We start from the raw sequence: 19,591 nt of genomic DNA, 5'->3' as shown, positions 1-19,591 counted from the left end.
GTGGTAAGGTTATTTCTGATCACATCGGGCTTAGGGAAAGGGGTGAAGAAAACCTCTCAAGGGTCTCTGTCAGAATCAAGTGTGGGCTTCTGTAAGGACATCTGGGGTCCACCGGAGCAGGGCAGGTTTGGCAACACCGTGTTCCCTTGGCTGCAGTTGTTTGACCCGGATTTCTTAAGATCAGACTTGTGTAACAGCAGGGTGGAGTTTATGTCTCAATGTGCTCTATTTGCTCCTGGGATTAAATGGGGATTTAAATCCTGGAACCAAATTTCTATTTAGAGTAAGGGGTTTCTCAATCTAAGCCATTGTTAAGATGACAGGAATTCTAGGCCTTCTGGAATGTACTACCAGGTAGTGACAGTACAGGCTCCATCTTTGTTTCTGTGGGTGTGTCTCCATTGTCTGTTACATACGTCCTTGACGTGAAACACTCCAGGGTGTGTAATAAGGGACAGAAGAAAATCTAGTGTATCTCAGTCCATGTGCTCACCCAACTCCCCTTCCCAGCAAACACCTCAAACACCCTGGTGCGCATATTCTGAGATCTTTTCCAAAGCGTTTCTGCCCATATTCATGGGCACACTCTCTTATGTCCTTTACAGGAACATTTATGTTATCTTGCCATAGTTTTATACCTGTATTTATTCATTTAAAACGAATCGACAAGGACTGTGGGACCGAGCCCAAGGCGAGAAAAACCAGATGCAGGGGAGACAAACGTGAGTTATGAATTGCCAGATGCCTGTAAAACTGAGTGCCAGCAGGTGGCAGGGATGGGGGAGGAAAGGGCAATCCAGACAGGAAGTGGCATGTACATAGGTCTGTCAAGTGGAGCAGAGATCACGGGGCGAGGCGAGGCAAAACTGAACCATGACTTCCTTTCTAAGGCTCTGAATGTCTTGGAGATATTTTGTCAATGTTTGTATGACAGATAAACCAGAGACGCATGAGGAAATCATGCAGGAAATGAGTCAGGTTTGAAAAGAAGGTTAGTGCCATCTGTGCTGGAGGGGGTGTGCGTGTGTGTACAAGAAGGGAGAGAGAGAGAGAGAGAGAGAGAGAGAGAGAGAGAGAGAGAGAGAGAGAGAGAGAGAGAGAAGAGAGAAGAGAGAGGGAGAGAGAGAAACAGAGACATAGAAAAACAGAGAGACACAAAGACAGAGACAGAAAAAGGTAAAGACAGAGAGAAACAGAGACAGAGAGAGGGACAGAGACTGAGACACAGATGGGTGACAGAGAAATGTCACATTTGTTTGACAATGTTTGCTGAGAACCTTCTAGTTACCAGGCTCTCTTTTAGGCCCCGAGAAGCCAGCAGCTGAGAAAGCTGTAGGACTCCCTGCCTCATGGAACTCATCCGTTGGAAGACTAGTCTAGTCTAGGACATGTGGTGCCTGGAAAGAGAGGCCCAGTCCTGAATTCACAGGAAGTGTTGGAATGAACTGTGACTCCATGAGCCTTCGCACAAGTTTGCTCCATAGAGATTCAAGTCTGTGCTAAGGAAAGACATCAGTCGTTGTCTACTGAGCCCAGGGAGTGGTCAGATATGAAGCTCAATCAATTCCATGGGAGGTCATCACGGGCTGAGTGGCTCTCTTCAAATTCCCTGGATATCCTAACCCCCCAGGAGCTTCAGACCATGACTTCATTTCAAGATAAGGACATTGAAAGATGAATTTAGGAAAAATGATGTCGCCAGTGAGACCAGAATCCAAGGTCACCAGTGTCCTTCAAAGGGAACGAGGACGTGGACACCTCAGGAGGACGATGCTCAGGGAAATGGAGAGGCCATGCCTAAGCAGAGGCAGTAGAATTCCAAGTTCAAGGCTAATCTAATCAATCAGGGAGACCCTGCCTCAAGAGGGGGAAAAGCTTTTAAAAGTGGACTGGAAGAAAAGAACCCAAAGCTAGAAAAATAAAGATGGATGGGGAATACGGCTGAGTGGGGAGTGCTGCCAAGCACACTCAAAGGCCCTGGCTAAGTACAGACACCTCCTTTGTCCCTCACCTAGGAAATACAGGCTAGCCAGTGTTTATGTAGCCTTTACACTGAGTTCTAAGTAATCTCGAGAAGCCACAAAGGGTTCGAGTCTTGTACAGATGATATTCAAATACTATTTTTTTTAAGTGATGAGGCCATCCCTAAGTTTCAGTTCAGTGGAGGTTCCTGGGGATGATCTCATGCCTATGCTGAGGGCAGCTGGATACTCACGGGAGGCCACCTCTCCTTTCTCACGAGCACATCGTTAGAGGGTTGCTGAGGTCCCAGTCACCTATGGTCAGAAGGAGCCCCCCAGCCTAAAGCTCCTTACATACTTCCCACTCCTGAACTCTATTTTCCACAGGGAATATTTGTGTGACTCTAGGTATATGGACATATAAATAGATATACAAATTAAACTAAGTCTTGGCTTGAGTATATGATACTGCGGGACTTAGGTGTTTCAAAAGCCAGGGTGTCTCTCTTCTCTCTTCTCTCTTCTCTCTTCTCTCTTCTCTCTTCTCTCTTCTCTCTTCTCTCTTCTCTCTTCTCTCTTCTCTCTTCTCTCTTCTCTCTTCTCTCTTCTCTCTTCTCTCTTCTCTCTCCTCTCTCCTCTCTCCTCTCTCCTCTCTCCTCTCTCCTCTCTCCTCTCTTCTCTCTTCTCTCTTCTCTCTCCTCTCTCCTCTCTTCTCTCTTCTCTCTTCTCTCTTCTCTCTTCCCTCTCCTCTCTTCTCTCTTCCCTCTCCCCTCTCCTCCCCTCTCCCCTCTCTCTTCTCTTCTCTTCTCTTCTCTCCTCTCCTCTCCTCTCCTCTCCTCTCCTCTCCTCTCCTCTCTCCTCTTCTCTCCTCCCCTCCCTCCCTTCCACTTCTCTCTCCTCTCTCTCTTTGCTTGCAGATCAACACACAGCTCTCAGCTACTTCTTCAGCACCACACCTGCCTGCCCACTGCCATGCTCTCTTCCACGATGACAATGAACTAAGCCTTTCAAACTGTAAGTAAGCCCTAATTAAATGCTTTCTTTTTATAAGAGTTGCCTCAGTCATGGCGTCTGATAGGTTATTTCTCCACCAGTGAAATGAGCCAATTCAAGCCACAATAGTATACATTAAAGGCAAGTGGATTGGGAAGCTGCTCTTGGGTGAGTTATTGGCCCCAAGGATTGAGGCCAGGGGAGTCGCCATGGGAGAGGAGGTGGGAGGAGGAAAGAAAGAGAGAAAGGGAGCACACAGAGAAGGGGAGGAGGAGGAGGAGGAGGAGGAGGAGGAGGAGGAGGAAGAGGAGGAGGAGGAGGAGGAGAGACCAAATGTCTGGATTATATAGGGAGGAGCCTCTCGGGGAAGGGCAGTCCTGGGCTGGAAAATTCAAGATTGGAGGTGAGGAGGGCATGTCAGGTAGGGGCTGAGGGATGCTGGGAGAATCTGGAGGTAAGGTCTACTTTGATAAGTAAAATATGCACCTCAATCGCTTATCCAAAACCAAATAGTATCTCTTCACAGCAATTGAACAGTGACTAAGACAGACACTGTGTAGCATACACTTTTTATTTTATTTTTTAACTATGTATGACTATTTTGTCTAGAAAAGGGTACAGAATTCTCTGGAACTAGAGTTATTGGTGCTTGTGAGCTGCCATGCGGGGGCTGAGAACTGAATCTGGGTCATTTGTAAGAGTACCATGTTTTTTTTTTCATTTTTAATGTTTATATTTCATTTCAAAAAGCAGGTCTGTAGTCTGCAATCATGACAATTAAAATCTGTGCTAATGCACGTTAATCTATAACAATTCTACAAGCCAATCAGACAACACATGACATTTCAATGAGTAAAAAAGAGCATAAAACTGTATGTGTAAGAACAAAATGTTAAAAGGCCTACCGAGTAGCATGTTTTTAATTGCTGAGCCAGCTCTCCAGCCCCATTGGCTAGTTCTAGGTCTTCACCACTATCCATCCACTGACTGCTGAGCTGCGAGACCGGACCCTCCTGCTGGCTGTTGGCTCTGCTTGACCTGACTCCCAGTGGCTTCTAGGAAAAACCCGTTCCCTTCACATTTTGTCATTTAGTAGTCACTTCGAAAATTAAAAAATAAATCAGTGTTTTTTCTTCCTGCAAAGCAAGTGATTTTTAGAATGACACTTTTATCTGAGTTCCTTTCAAATTTAGAGTTTATTTAGATAAATATTCTTTATTATTCTAAAGGTAATTGTATTTTCATCTATTTATTTTTGGCTGATAAAGTTTGTATTCACATGGCCACCACACAGAGCGAACGGTGTAACTGGACTTACTATAAGTTGTAGCTTAATGTCGCAGGGTTTGGTCAAGGGTTTGGTCACAAGGTTTTGTAACCAAACCATCGCTTCAGCCAATCACAGCAATGATGTTTCAGCCAATCACAGGCTAACAATGGGTCACATGGTGCCTCCTGGCTCTGCAACCTGTGGCCAATCAGGTTGTTTTCGACGGTTTGCTCCTCTTTGGCTGTTTAACTGCCGGGTGCTAGACTTGAACAGGCATGGACCTTGTTAAAGTAACTGCTAGCAGTTTTCCTGTAAGGATGCCCACCCAGGGCCGAGCAAAGAGCCTGTCTGTGTCCTCCATGGCATTTAGGGTGGGATTCAGAGGTGCTGGGGCTGGGACTTGAGTGGGAAGCCGAAGTGCCTGGCAATATTGAAACTATAGCATCTGGGGCCGCTGCTTGGGGTCAGACTGCCAACTTAGTCCAGCCTGAGAGCCCTCCAGCGTCTGGCACGGGGTGGGGATGGCGAGGGTGGACGACAGAATGACAGCAGAGTTATCACAGGGAGAGCTGAAGCAGGGCCGTGGGGACCAGAAAGGGGAGGAGGTTGCCAGGGGAACGCTGGAGCAAGGCTTGGAAAGGGGTTTTCAGCCAAAGGAGCCCCCGGGAACTCAGGGTCTAGGAAAATTGCAGGCCTCCAGTTTCTTTTCCTCCTCATTTCAAGGTGGCGAGAGGTCCTGTTTGGAAGAAGAGTGAGCCATACCAAGATGAGGAATGGAGTAGTGTGCAGCTGCTGCCAGCCAGGCAGAAGCTTTAGGATTCATTTCTGGACAGGGAAAGGCATTTTAGTGCCTTGGGGCCCTTCAGCCACTGTAGGAACGGGCGTGGTGTTGTCGCAGAAGTCATATCCTGGACCTGGCGGCTGACTTTTCCTTATTTAGACATCAGCAGGTAAAGTCGAGACCCTGGACCTTACCCAAGGTACATGTGTGTTCAGGCCTTGTGGAAAAAGATGGTTTGGAAGAAACGAACCCCAGAGATCGTTGTTTTCATAGTCAAAGCTGTGATGGCTTTAGGGTTGCAAAAGTGACCCTTACCATACAGAAGCCCTCTGCGTGCCATATGCCATGAAATGACGCAAAAAAAAATGACCTGAAAGATTATCCAGATTTTTTTTTTGTCATGTGGACTGCGAATCTATAATACCTTTATTGGGGATTTTTTTTTTCAAGATTTATTTATTGCGTATGCATACATATTCTGTCTGCATATACCCCTGTGTACCAGAAGAGGGCATCAGATCCCACTTCAAATGGTTGTGAGCCACTATGTAGTTGCTGGACATTGAACATAGGACCTCTGAAAGAGCAGCCAGTGCTCCTAACCGCTGAACTATCTCTCCCCTAGGGAAAATTTTTTGATTGTGTGTTAGCCAGTAAAAATCACGTTAGTGACAATGCCATAAAAAAAAAGCAATGATAGAAAAAAAGAACTGGGGACTAGGGAGAGGGTTCCACTGTTAAGAGCACTGGCTGTTCTTGCAGAAGATAGAGGTTCAGTTCCCAGTCCCACAGGGCAGCTCACAGCCATTCCCAGCTCCAGTTCTAGGGGCTCTGACACTCGCCTCTGGCCTCCCAGGCACCTGACATGTACATGGTCCACACACAGACATGTAGGCACAGCCTGTGCACATAAAATGAATTTGAAGAACAATCCCTATGATGCATGCAACCCAGAGTGTATTAGCTTTGCTGCTCATTTCTCTTCACATAGCATTAACACCCATTCCTGGTCCGTTTCCCATTTCGTAGCTGGAGCAAGGGAAGATTCAAGACGCGCAGTAAAGTTTACCTCACTCCAGGGACCACAATGCATAAAACCAGAGCATGCTTCTCTCTGAGCTCTCCGTGATGTTGAAAATGGTATGTAAAATGTTCCCAGTGTCAGGTTACCAGATGAATATGAAATTGGGGAGGGGGCTGTGCTTAGTTTGAAGCTTCAGAATGAGCCCCAACTTGAGAGGCATCTTGGGGTCGTTCAATCATGACTGAGAGGTGGTAAAAATTCTTAAGGCGTCAGTGAACAGGTAGTGGCGAGTCCAGGGCCTGAACTAAGCGATCCAAGTGCTGCAGGCGTCATAGCGGCAGACGAGGGCGAATGGCTGACAGAGAAGCCCCGTTGACCACCTTTCCTAGAGGGCGCGTTAGCATCTTCCACTCCTCTTGTAGTGGCTGTTGTGGTGGGATGAGTGTTGGGACTATAAGTCACGTAGAAGCCACTCTGGAAGAGGTATTGGGTCTTTGAGGGTGTGTCTGTCTCTGTCCGTGGTGTCTGTGGGAAGCGTGTAAAGGTCTCTGTGAGATCCCTGTTGGGAGTCCAAGCTCATGTGCCGTCTCTCTGCATGGTGGCTGCTATTACAGAGCGTCTCCATGTTGATCACAGGTCTCTGTTCTCACTGCGAGTGCTGTTCTCTGTGTAGGTCTATGGCCCGGTCTAGAGGGTTTGGTGTGAGTGACTGAGAGGGTGTCTGTAAAAGGGCCTATGGGAGTACTCAGGGTTCTCTGTGGAGGGGTCTGTGAAGGTCTATGGAAGAGAGAGTCTGAGGAAGATTTTTGGTGCTGAGTGTTCCTGAATGTCCTTGTGGGAGGGTTGAAGGGGCAACTTCCCAGGTGTGTGTGTAGGGAATGTAAAGGTCTGGGGGGGTTGTTTTTGAGGGGAACCTTGGGTGTTTTTCTTGTGGGGCTCTATCATAGGAGTCTTTAAAGGTGACTGTGGAAGGGCTGGGAGAGCACTCATCACTAAGAGCATGGCCTGAGGACCTGGGTTCGGTTCCCAGGATACAGGTCAAGTGACCCACAACTACCTGAGATTCCAGTTTCAGGGACTGGAAACCTCCACAGGTACTGAGGGTGCATGTGTACATAAAGAGCAGGTGTGCGCACACAAACACACACACACATATACACAGACACAAACACACACACACAGACACACATACACACATACACAGACACACAGACACAGACACACACACACAGACACAGACACACACACATACACACAGACACACACACAGACACACACACATACACACACATAGACACACACACAGACACAGACACACACACATACACACAGACACACACACAGACACACACACATACACACACACAGACACACACACAGACATGTTAGGAAAAAGGTGGCTACTGTGTGTTCTCATAGTGGGAGTCTCTGTGGATGGCTGCTTCTGTTTTGATGCATCCTCATGTCCATGTGGATGGACCCTGGAACTCGAGATCTGGCTGGCAGCTGAGGGAGGCCTAGCTAGAACCTTTCCTGGCCTGTTTAGTGACCAGGTGGAACCTGCGTTTTGAACAAGTCCCTTCCCTTGTGTGAGCCTGTCCAGTAGGATAACTTGGTCTCTTGCTGGTCTCATAGGAAGGCAAGTGCTGGAAGCCCAGAAGAACTTGCTGTATGATCCCAGGTCATGCTCTTGGTCACATCAGGGACCCTGCCCCGAGTGTAGTGGTAGTGCCATGTGATATGTATATATAAAGGTCACCATGGTATGAGCCACATTCAGAATTACTAGGTCTGGCTTTCCCATTAGTTAGTGACTCATCCTTTTTGGAGTTGAAGGGGCAAGAACAGGCCAGGAGTCAGCTCTGCTTATCCCACTTGCTCAAATCTCAGCATTTCCTGTTAAGATTAGCACCACAACTTTCTGATTTACAAAAAAAATGGTTATGGAATTTCCCCATTGTAGACCTTTTAAACATTATTAAGAGATTTGAGAAAGGTAAGGTCACTCATGCCTCTGCTCACTCTCAGAAGTCTGTGATGGAGCTGAAGAGTCTGTTTCTCCAGACCTGTGCTTTAGACCAAGACCAAGAGTCCCTGGGATGGTGTCAGAGAGAGGGTGCTCAGAGCCAACTGGGTGCTCAGGGTCCCATCTCTAGGGTTAGTGTTCTGTCCGTGGCAACCATGACTGCACAGACAGGCCTGAGTAGATGGAAAGTCAGGAGAGCCCTCAAATGCCATCCTGCAGCCTCCACACTGCAGGGATTTAGGTTCAGTTGGCACCTCTGAGGGTGTGGGGAGGAGATGGGAGACTGGCGAAGAACACACTATGTTGTCACCCAGGCTGAGCTGAGGGGCTGCAGGGTTAGGCTTCACCATGGAGAACAGGGTCTTCTGTCCTGGGGGTTTAATTTCTCCCCAGGAAGCCCAGGACGCAGGAGACAACCTCAGCCCCAGCATTCCTAACCCTCCTTAAAGGAGTGCCATGTGAGAATGCCTCTGCGGACCCATCCCTTCACCAGCACACGTGTGCAGCATAGCCAGAGGGTCAGGTTGAGCAAGACCTTGAGGTGGGTGTCCCGGGAGGGATGGTGCATCTCCTCATACGTTTCTCTGGTGCTGGGATGGCGAGTCTCACAGTGTAGCTAGGGATTATGGGTGAGTGTGAGTGTCAGTGTTATTGTCACATCTCTGTGTGCCCTTTACTTCTAGAAGCTGTTTCAAGATTTCCAAATGCTGACCTGCCTTGTGCCCAGCTCAGTGCAGACAGAAACCAACGCACTGGAAGAGAAACACAACCAGGAAGCGGTCCCCGTCCTGAGAAGACACAGCCATTAGTGCACAGAGGGTGTGCTCACATAAGAAGTAAAGCTTTTCCCTTGTGGGGACGTATTTTTACTGAAAAAGCTTTGCCGACATGCGTGAGAAGCATTGGTTGATCAGACGGGGCCACCTTACTGAATGACTGCCTGATGGATGGTAAAGGTAACCAGAACCCTGTCTTCTGTGGACTGTGTGGGCAGAGGCTCCTAGGGACAGACTTTCTGGGCAGCAAGGCCTGAGTGCTGTCCCTATTGTGGCCCACTTGTTTTTCACTGATGGCTGTGGCCTCTGGGGCTGATATGATGCCCACAGCTTGTGCCTCACCACTCTGCTTTGTTCTAGGTCGTAGTGACCCCCACTGTGGCTGGGATGGCTGCCGTCAGAGGGCCAGGGGTTCCTCAACTTGGCATCTTCACTATTATGGGCCATTTTGTGTCAGAGCCCATCTTTTGCTCTGGGCTGTCTCTATGAGGTCATGAGCATCCTGTTGCCCCATGTACAGGAAGAGATGCCTTTGGACTTAGGCCCAGCTCTGGACAGTAGCTGCAGGGACTTCACACTAAAGCAGAGAGTATTCCATTCACTAGACAATGTTATCCACACACCGCAGAACATTCCTCATCCTTCTCTTAAAATGCCTTCCTGGGGGAGACTGTCACTTCTTTGACGGGCATGGGGAGGGCTTGCTCCCAACAGCGCCCACCTAGATTCCTGCCCTGAGCATGGCTCAGCTCACTGGCTCGGAAGGCTCTCACCCCTGCAAGCTTTTCTCTTGCTGTTCCGCTCTGGGCCTCTCATGGCCGCCTCTCTCCTGGTTATAGAATTATCTGCTGGGACTCCTTCTGAAACCTTCTCTTTGGCGACCAGCTCTCTGCTGTGCCTACAGCTCATTCAGAGCACAGAAACTCACCAGAGTCTCCATGTTGCTTCTAGACTCTGAAAGATGCTCCGAGAGGTGCAGAGAGCAGGCTGGCTGAGGTGGGGAGTGTGACACAGTGTTGGGGGAGGACCAGGGGTCCATTCTTGAGATTATTGCCTTAAATGTATACCTGTCACTATTGTGCTTTCAGGCCAGGATGCCTGCTTTCTAGAATGGAGGTTTTTACTAGTCTCGAATCTGATCTTGCTAGATTCATTGATTAACTTTGGCAGGGACACCATTAGCACTCAGCAGTGATGTCATCACCACACCTCCAGTGACTCCACAGTCATGGTGGTTTGGTCACTGATGACTGGAACCCTATTCCAGTCTCCATGGTGGTCATACTTCTTCAGTGTCTTCTGAGGCCACATACCCACTCACCTGCTGTGTGTCACCCATCATCTTTGCAAGGCTCGGACTTGACTACATGCTGAGTCTCTGGGTGAACAGCCTTGCTCTGGTAGTTTTATCCAGGAGAGAGCAAGTGTGGTGTCAACGTGGAATCAACAGTCTAGGGAAGGGACGAGGCTGGAGTGACCCCCAGCGTGGGGTCCCCTGGCTCCAGAACCTGCAGGTTTGAGCCCCACCTGAACCTCACAAGATACGGGGTGTCTGGTTCTGACTTAGGTGAGACCTGAGGTCAAGGAAGGAAGGCTTCTGGGGGTATTCTCATGGGATGTCCAACCCTTCCAGAATGCTGGGTTTATGGACCGAGGAAGCTGGGCTTTGGGCAAGCATGGTTGACAGTGGGCCATGATCAGTACACGTGGGGATGACCCTGTGTGTTCTCCTCCAACTTCCTGCCATGATTGACTTGCAAGATGTTCTATAGATGTTTCTTGCTTGTGTCACTAGATAAGGGACTTCTAGAGTGGCACTTGCTAGGCCTCACCAGGCACTCCCTGAAGCTTTCTTATCCCCTCCAGCCTCTTTGCTGGGTGATGCTTCAGTCCCACCCCATCTCCCTGCAGTCTCTTCCTTACATCTGTTAGTTTCACCTCTTGTCCCTTCTTAGATGCTCTTTCAGCGCTAAAGGACCCAATCATTTACACACCCTTGTGGCCTTCACAAGCAACTGCGGACTTGTCTGTCCCTGGCATCAACATGTCCTTGAGAATTTACCCTTCCTGAGTCAGGCCTGCCCCATCTGAAGTGGGGGACTTGCTGCTGTTCATTTCTGGTGACTTCTCCTGGCTGTGTTGCTCCTTCACTTGGAATCTACAAGAATGACAGAGACTGACGTGGAGGTGTGGGTGGGAAGACCTCAGGGAAGGTTGAGAATGGGCTCACTAATTGTATCTTGATACTCATGGAGGAAAATTTTACCTTTGTCTATTTTAGTCACTCCAGGAAGGACAGTTCATTTAATTGGCATCTTCTAGTGAGATAGGGAGCATGTGCAGAGACCAGGCAGGAGCCAGCAACGGCTCACTGAGCAGGGGGCACATGCCGTCATTACTTGATACATTTCTGCTCCAAATGATGCTCCGAGCTCTTGGGAGAGCTGGCTGCTGAGGGCTGGAGAGTTGCTCTTCCACTTCATGCCGCAGATGGGGAAAGGATGAATTCATCATGGCTCAGTCATGAGCTCTTTCGATGGCTTTGGGAGACACGGAGATGTGGTCTGCAGCTGGGGCGGGCGAGGTCAAGAGGCCTAGTAGGCAGAGTAGGGTCAGTATCTATTGTCCATGGACTCACAACTGTCCTGACCTCAGATGCCCTTCATATTGCATGCACCATAGACGCATCCTACCCTGCCTTGACTTTCCCTACAAGGTAAGACACAGGCCTTGGGGTTGCAACAGAGATCCTGGTAAGAATTAAGCAGAAGTGTGGCAAGCTCCTCGTATTTGCAAAGTTAAAGGCAAGTTCTAAGTCTCTTCTATCGCCAGCCATCTCTATAGGCCAGGCTCAGAAACTGGTCAGAGAGTGGACCCACAGACTGACAAGGGGAGCCCAGGGAAGCAAAGTCCCAGCACTGGTGTCCTGAGACAGAGGCCGGTGACAGTGATTGAAAAGGCTCAGTGGGTCCCATCATTTATAGGGTGCTTCCTCCACCAAACTATGATTTCCAAAGCCACTGTATGGTGAGAAAGAAGGAATCCTTTGAAAGAGGATTAGTTCTAAGGGAAGTGAAATAATTTGTGCATGGAAAGGCCTGGAGGTCCTTCTCCAAATCTGGGCAGCATGGCTCTGCTCCCGCGTCCGTCTCTCTGAGCATTGTCTTTGACAGCTTCATTCCACGTTTTGAACCTAGAAAGCATCTCCAAGCTTGATTGCCTTCCCAGCAGCCTCTCTTTGTTAGGCTTCTGCACTTACATTCTCTGATACACGGCTCTCAGGGACAGGAGATGAAGGACAGAACCTACCTTCAATGATGGGACTGTTATCATTTCTTTGCTATCTGCTAATGGAATAAGGTGTCAACCAGATTTTCAATGACCAGTGCCTCATTTTACAGACCATGCTGTTAGTTCTGAGAACACTTGTCTGCTGTATAACCCCCAGGCAGCAGGACTCATATCCGTTGAGGCCAGTTAGACTGAAGCCCTTGGAGAAACATAAGCATTGAACTGACCCCCATGACTCTCTAATGCACACCACAGGGCTCTGGTAGTTTCCCCAGTGACTGACCCTGTCCCAGCTGCACCCAGATGACCCACTGTCAGAGCTGATGGGTGAGCAGAGCACTGCTGTAGTGTACAGAATGCCTCAGGTCCTAGGTAGTGAGCAGCCCAGTGAGAGTCAAGTGGCTGCTGGTCCACCAGGAGATGGGTCGCTTGACTCCTGTTACAATGTGAGGAGTCTCTGGTCTTCCTAACTCAGGACTCTTGATCCTGTGTGCCTGTTCTGTTACTAGTTGTGCCCTGAATGGATTAAAGAAAATTCCTTAGTGTCGCAGTGGCCTTCTGGTCCTGTGCACCACTTTGCTGTCAACTCCAGGAATGATGCATGGGTTCCTCATGTTGTCAAGTGTGTGGTATGCTCCATGGTTACACCCCCAGCCGCTTCTGCCATGGTGTCTGTGAGAAGGTGCCAATGGTGCTGTTTTTACGTGGTGCAGATTGACTGTGACAGTCCCCTAGTAATCACTTATTTTAAGTCCATTTCTGGTCACCTCTACCTCTATATTGTATGTAGAAAGTGCTGTTCTCAGGACAGAATGCATCCTCATCTCTGATGTCACAAACCACACGTCACACTAGGCTCAGATTAAGGCCTTGACTATTGTGTCTGCACGGGTGCTGCTGAGTCGTTGGCTCCGTTCCTTGGTCTCCAAGGGTAAAACAGTTAATTGTTGCTCTTGTTGCCAGTGACTTTATGCCTTAGCAACACTGCCTCACTGTGACTGGGGATTCTGTTTACAAGGTGTACTGATCCCTTCCTGGCTGCTGTCTGTAGCCCCTCACAAACTCCGTGAACACTGCCGAAGAGGGTGTGTGAGATTGTAAGAGCCTTAAGGAAGGGTATAATATGTAGATTCGGGTTAATGTGACTGCAGTGGCTTGAGGTCAGATTGCTAGGAGTATTCCAGAATAATCCTAACGACATTCTCCCACTTATTCTCCTGCAAACTATAAATAGACAATCCAGTAGGGAGCTGTGTGCAGCTCTATAGTAACCCCTGGCTCTAGGAGTGAGACTCACTGGTGTCAGGATAACCATACCCCTGGGATGGAGGGGGAGACCTTTATGTCCTCACCTACATAGACCTCTGCGACCCAAACTGAGCAGCTCACTGCTGCTGCTGTCACCCAGGCCCACGCTTCTGTAAGTCCCCAATAAACTGTGCCCTGTACAATGAGTTCTGTTACCTGCTATTCTCCACCTGTAGCTTCTGGCTGCAGCTGCTCAGGCACTGGTCATTCTATAAAGAGTTCTCAGGAGAGAAACTAGGAGTCTCACTGTGAGGGCTGACAGTGCTCCCGCTTTGGCTGGAATAAGTTTACAGACTTGGTATTCAATAGCACAGTCTAAGAGACATACATGTTTTTCAGGTCAGACTCTGTGGAATTTGTCCCGCATGTGTCCTGGGTTTGTTTTGCTTTGGTTCTGTGTTCTGAGCATTGCACATTCATTTAGATCCACACCAAAGGCTCGACATCACATCCAGGCTCGCAGATCACCTGTTCCCCAGACAACATTTGGTTTTCTTTCTGATTCCACTGTCCATGTTACCCATTCTATTCCAGACCCTCTCCTCTCTTGACATTGACGTAATACAGTTGTATGCACACATTTTTGGCTTTCTGGCGTGGCGAGTCCACACTGCTGAGGTTCAGTCTGTTGCCATATGTTATAGTGCTAAATATTGGACCCCCAAGGTCTGGTTGTCTCATGGATGAGGAAATCCTCATGCACACTAAGTGATGCTATGTAACCTTGCTCCTTAATTGAAAACTATTGGTTGAATAAAGATGCCTGCAGCCTATAGCTAGACAGAAGAGAGGTGGATGGGGCTTTGATTCCTGAGTTTGGGGTTGGAGGCAGGAGACCATGAGAGGAAGAGAGAGAAGGTGGAGAGAGAAGATGCCAATGGGGTAGGTGAGTCATGAAAACATGGCCACGAGGTCTGACTAATTAGAGTAAGAGCAGCCCGGGTGGAATGTGGCAAGTCCTCACTCGGGGTTATTGATAGGGAAGTAGACATAATAGCATGGAGGGCAGAGATCTGTCCACCTTTGTGCTGATTAAGGCTTATTATCAATATCAAGGGTTGTGTCTTTTATTTTCCAAGATCCAAGACAGGATAGAAACCCCCAATTAATATTAAATATTTACCACAACACACAACCATCAACCCTTCTATGTCTTTCAGTACCACATCGAACATTGAGCACTTTATTATAAATAAGGATTTGTGTGGCATGGCTTTGCCTTAGTGTGATTAGTCTAAGTGTTCTGAACACAGGACACCCAGGACTGAGCTGAGACACTTGACAGTTCTGTTTGTCCCATTTTGAAATCAGAAAAACTATAGCTTGAGGAGTCTTGGCACATGACCCCATCTTGAGTTAAGAAGTATATGTATATGGCTCGGTATTTAAAAACAATGAGGAGTGTGATGGTTGTAGAGTCAGAGCTTCCTCCCTTCTTCCTCTCCTCCCTCAGCACATGTGGTTTTTGAGACAGGGTTTCTCTGTGTAACAGCCCTAGCTGGAACCAGCCTTGTAGACCAGGTTGTCCTTGAACTCACAGAGACGCACTTACCTCTGCCTCCTAAATGGTGAGATTAGGGTCTCGGGGTGAGCTACCATGATTGGTAACTAAAACTATCTTCATGTCTTAATTTGGAAAACATTTAAAACCAAAATGAGAGAGTAATTCTAATTTAAGCCAACATTTAAACAGTGGGTCAATCCTGAGAAATTGTGTAGATGTGAATTTACTGTGACTCTAACTATGGTTGAGTTATGGGTCAGTGCCAACTTAGAATAACTTCCCACATAATTTGCCCCTGTGTGAGGGCAGCCGACTGGTAGATATCCCACTGCAGGGTGGAAGGCCTGGCAAGTCCTCAGATTGTGTTCTAACAAAAAATGGGAGACAACAGCCCATCAAGTCGGGAAGCAAGTACTCTGTACTTGATGAGGTCAGCACAGCCAAGGGGACACTCGCTGTGGAGTGAGGGAAAGCAAGTGGCATAGGTAGTACACGAGTCCTCAGTGGGAAGTTTAGAATCCTACAGGTAATATGCCAGTCCTCCTATGGGAAGTATAGAATTATATAGTCAATATGCCAGTCCTCCTATGGGAAGTTTAGAATTATATAGTCAATATGCCAGCCCTCCACTGGGAAGTTTAGAATTATATAGTCAATATGCCAGCCCTCCACTGGGAAGTTTAGAATTATATAGTCAATATGCCAGTCCTCCTATGGGAAGTTTAGAATCCTACAGGCAGTACCCCAGTCCTCTTATGGAAAGTATATAATTCTACAGGTAGTATGCCAGTCTAACTCGGATACATTATTTACAGATCTGGATGTGGAGAAAAATAAAAGCAAAGATAGCCGTTAGGGAGCGATCCGTAACTGCTGTCCTTTAGGCATATTTGTGGACCCGTGTCTCATCATACCATTTTTTTGTGTCTTTTTCATAATGTGACTTATTTTGAATGCTTCATACAAAGTCACAGTGCAGATTCCAGAAACCCAGAACTGATGGCGAGACCCATGTGTTATGGTGGACCAGTCTTGGGGACACACATTATCTGCCATCATTTTCCAGTCAAGCACAATGTCGTTTGTGTCTGGTTTGTCTGTGTGTGTTTGGAAGGACAGAGATGGGCGTGTGGACTATGGAAGGAGGTATGACGAACGTTTTGAGATACATGCCAGTGGGTATTGCCACTGCTCTTAGAGACTTCGTGTCACATCATTTATAACCAGCATTTGATGTGACCTGTTGAGGCAAAGAGGAAACATGGCTACACAGATGGGGCTGCTGCCACCAAAGCACACTATACAGTCTACAACCAATATTTTGAATTAATAATTAGAGATCTGCTTTTAAAAAGTGTATTCTAAATACATGAATCAGCAGTGTGGTCATTTGTGGTCTGGTATTAGGCACTCTCTCTAATTGCATGTGCTTCATTTTGTATTAACTTTAGCACATTTTTAAAATTTTTATTTTATGTTCATTGGTGTTTTGCTTGCATGTATGTCTGTGTGAGAGTTGGATCCTCTGGAACTGGAGTTACAAACAGTAATTGCCACGTGGGTGCTAGAATTTGAACCCAGGTCCTCTGGAAGAGCAGTCAATGCTCTTAACCGCTGAGCCATCTCTCCAGTCCCCACCAGCACCTTGATTTTTGATTATAGCATTACCATAGACAAGTAGTGTGTTGTTCTTCTGTCAGTCACTAGGCTGCAGATTTTCTAGTCCAATATAGTTGTATAGAACCACCTCATGTGTGTGTATTAGATGTGTCTGCATCCAGTATATGAATGTGTAAAGACTGGTTCACACAGGTAATGCTCTGAGTATGAAATGTGCCTCACAGGCTCATGAGGTTGGGGACATAGTCTCAAACTGATGACAATGTTTTGGGAGGCCATGGAACTGTTTGAATATGAAGCCCAACTGAAGGGAGTGGTTTGTCGTGGTGCAGGTCTTCTGTCCTATAGCCTGGTTCTAGTTCTGGCAAGTTCCTCTTTGGGTTCTGTCTGCCACAAACCAAATGCAGCCCATAATTTGTGCCCTATGCTAGATTGTGCTGCTCAAGGCATGAGTCAAAACATAGTCTTCTGTAGGGTCCATGAGACAACTGATAGTGGTACTGGGAAGGGGAATCGTTGTGGTAAACCTAGACCTCTGGCTGCTGGCGTGATGGAAGTGGTTTAGGCGAGGAATGAAGAAGAGTTTGTAGCTACACAGGCCAGAGAAGCCCTCAAATGCCACAAATAGAGTGTAACGGGTGATCCTGTAGAAGAGATTGTGGAAGACCAGAATGTTGAGAGAAATGAAGGCTATGTTCATGAGGCTCCAGGAAAGAAGAGGGCTTCATCAGAAATCCAACCGAAGGCCATTTACAATAACATTGTGCTAGAGAACATGGCTCCCCTGTGCTGATATACTACCATTTGGAGTGAGCCTGAATTTGAAAGGGTGGATGAATTTGTTTGACTGATGACATTTTAAAGCAACATAGCCTTCAGTGGAGACATGGATGGAGCTTTGGAAAGATGTTGACAGAAAGAAACCAGACTCAGTTTTGTATCATATTGGGAAGTGGAAGGGAATGCCAGAAGTAGGAAGGGTGGGACAGGTAAAGTGAGGTTAAAGTTCACAGCACACTTTACACACAAATACATTAAAACCAGGCATCTCATTTGTTCAGAGGCACAGTAGTCTTCTAAAAACCCTTCTCCTGTGAGAGGAGATTTGTGTCAAAGAAACAATAACTGGATCCTATGAAAAAGTGACATTTACACAAAACAATAAGAAAAAAAAACAGTTGAATAAATCCAAAACTTAGTGACCAGAAATTCTATGAAGGACATCTAGAAAGTACAACTGAAAATTTGGGGAAGTTTTCCTCAACTGAGACATGGAAATTTCTTGACTACAATGACTGATATTCGGTGTTAGGAACAGATGCAGACTCAGAAAGAGGGGAAATGATTTTGCATTTTAGTACAATGGGACCAAGAGTCATGAGTGTGTAGTGATGAGAATTTAGAGTTTATAAGACAAGAAAATTTAAATGGATTTAAGCACAGGCATTGGGGAGAGAGAAGGGTCCTTGGGAAAAGGACAGTGTAGTGAGAATCTTGGAATTTTGGTTTCTTTGTTTACTGGCTGTTTGGTGTGTCAACTTGACACACGAGTCATCAGAGAAGAGCCTCAGTTGAGGAAAAGCCTCCATGAGATCCAGCTGTAAGGCATGTTCTCAATCAGTTGTCAATGGGGGAGGGCCCAGCCCATGGTGGGTGATGCCATCTTTGGACTGGTCCTTATGGGTTTTATAAGAAAGTAGGCTGAGAAAGACAGTAAGCAGCACCCCTCCATGGCCTCTGCATCAGTTCCTGTCTCTAGGATCCAGCCCTGCCTCAAGCAGGGATGTATAGCAGGGAGTCCCTGACTTGCCTTCCTTTGGTGATGAACAGCAATGTGGAAGTGTAAGCCATTGTGTTTCATCACAGCAATAAAAACTCTAATTGAGACTCATTGAAAAACAGAAATATTATGGGGAGGTATTTTTGTTTTTGATTCCAGATGTAGGGCTATGAGGCTGCTTTGGACTGTCCACAGCAGCTGACTACGATTTGCCTGGTGCTCTAGCAGCAGCGTGATTTTGCCAGCTGCAGGTAGTTTCTGCAATTGTGTGATATTTGGAATTCTGGGGACTTTTTAGAGGGTCCCTGAGAGGTGGGAGGGGTTGTTGTTTGTTTGTTGCAATTTGTTATTTAGTTGTGCACAGAGAAGAAACAAGAAGAGATTAGATCTAATTTGCTCCAAGGAATTCAATGCTCCTGTTCAGCAGGAAGTAATGTAACAATGCCACCCTCTTTCCAACCCTTGACCTTATTCAGGGATCTCTTTCTTCTCTCCCCTGTCTTTCCCTTCTATCTAATGTTAGGGAGTTGGAAGAAAGGGCGTGGGGAAGGATAGAAGAAAAAAGAACCTACAAAGCAGCCCAAGCCCAGCCAGAGACGGCACATACTCTTGGGACAGACGTCTTAGGACAGCCATGGTTTCTTCCCACAATCAGCTCCTTAAAGGCAGGGGTGTTTTTAGCTTGTTGACTACTGGATCTATCATCTGGTCAGGAAAGATCTGCACATAGTGAATGAATAGTGAATGTTAATTGACTGCAAACTCATTCCCTTTCACTCAGAACTAGAAGCTGGCAGCAAAGCCAAAGTCAGAAAGTAGGTGTACTTTGTGGGAGTGAGGAAGGACCTGGGGAGGTGTGGTGATTGGAATAACAATGGCACCAACAGCCTCATATGTTTGCATGCCTGGAGTAGGAAAGTGACTGAATGCTATAAACCAGCTTAAAGGGCAGTCCTAGTAGGAGCTTAGAAGACAGTAATAATGACGGCAATGTGGACTATGGAGACCCAGCCTAAGAAACTCCAGCGGAAACAATATTAGCAACCAGGTAAGGGACAATTCTTGTGATATTTTGGCAAAAAACAAAATGAACACAGAAAAACATGGCTGCTTTCTGCCCTTGTCTGAAGAACCTGCCTGGAGCTTGAAGCTTGGAAGAGTTCGGAATGAACTTCGTCGATTTTAGAAAGCAGAGGAGATTTCACGACAGTTTAATATTGACTCTATTGCGGGGTTACTAGAGGTTACTGCTTGCAG

At 47.1% G+C, this 19,591-nt stretch overlaps 1 long non-coding RNA gene across 2 annotated transcripts; it reads left to right on the top strand.

The window, feature by feature from the left end:
• The first annotated feature begins 4,436 nt into the window (after positions 1-4,436).
• LOC102554142 (uncharacterized) lies at positions 4,437-13,576 on the top strand. Of its 2 annotated transcripts, none has more exon segments than NR_190693.1 (4): positions 4,437-4,535; positions 4,948-5,174; positions 6,035-6,145; positions 8,742-13,576. It is a non-coding gene; the product is annotated as an uncharacterized LOC102554142 (long non-coding RNA).
• Positions 13,577-19,591: the final 6,015 nt, after the last annotated feature.

Source organism: Rattus norvegicus, chromosome 17 (genome assembly GCF_021556685.1).
Source record: "Rattus norvegicus strain SHRSP/BbbUtx chromosome 17, alternate assembly SHRSP_T2T, whole genome shotgun sequence".
NCBI classification, from domain to species: Eukaryota; Metazoa; Chordata; class Mammalia; order Rodentia; family Muridae; genus Rattus; species Rattus norvegicus.
The sequence above is the reverse complement of the archived record's forward strand: the minus strand, read 5'-3'. Positions and strand labels throughout refer to the sequence as shown.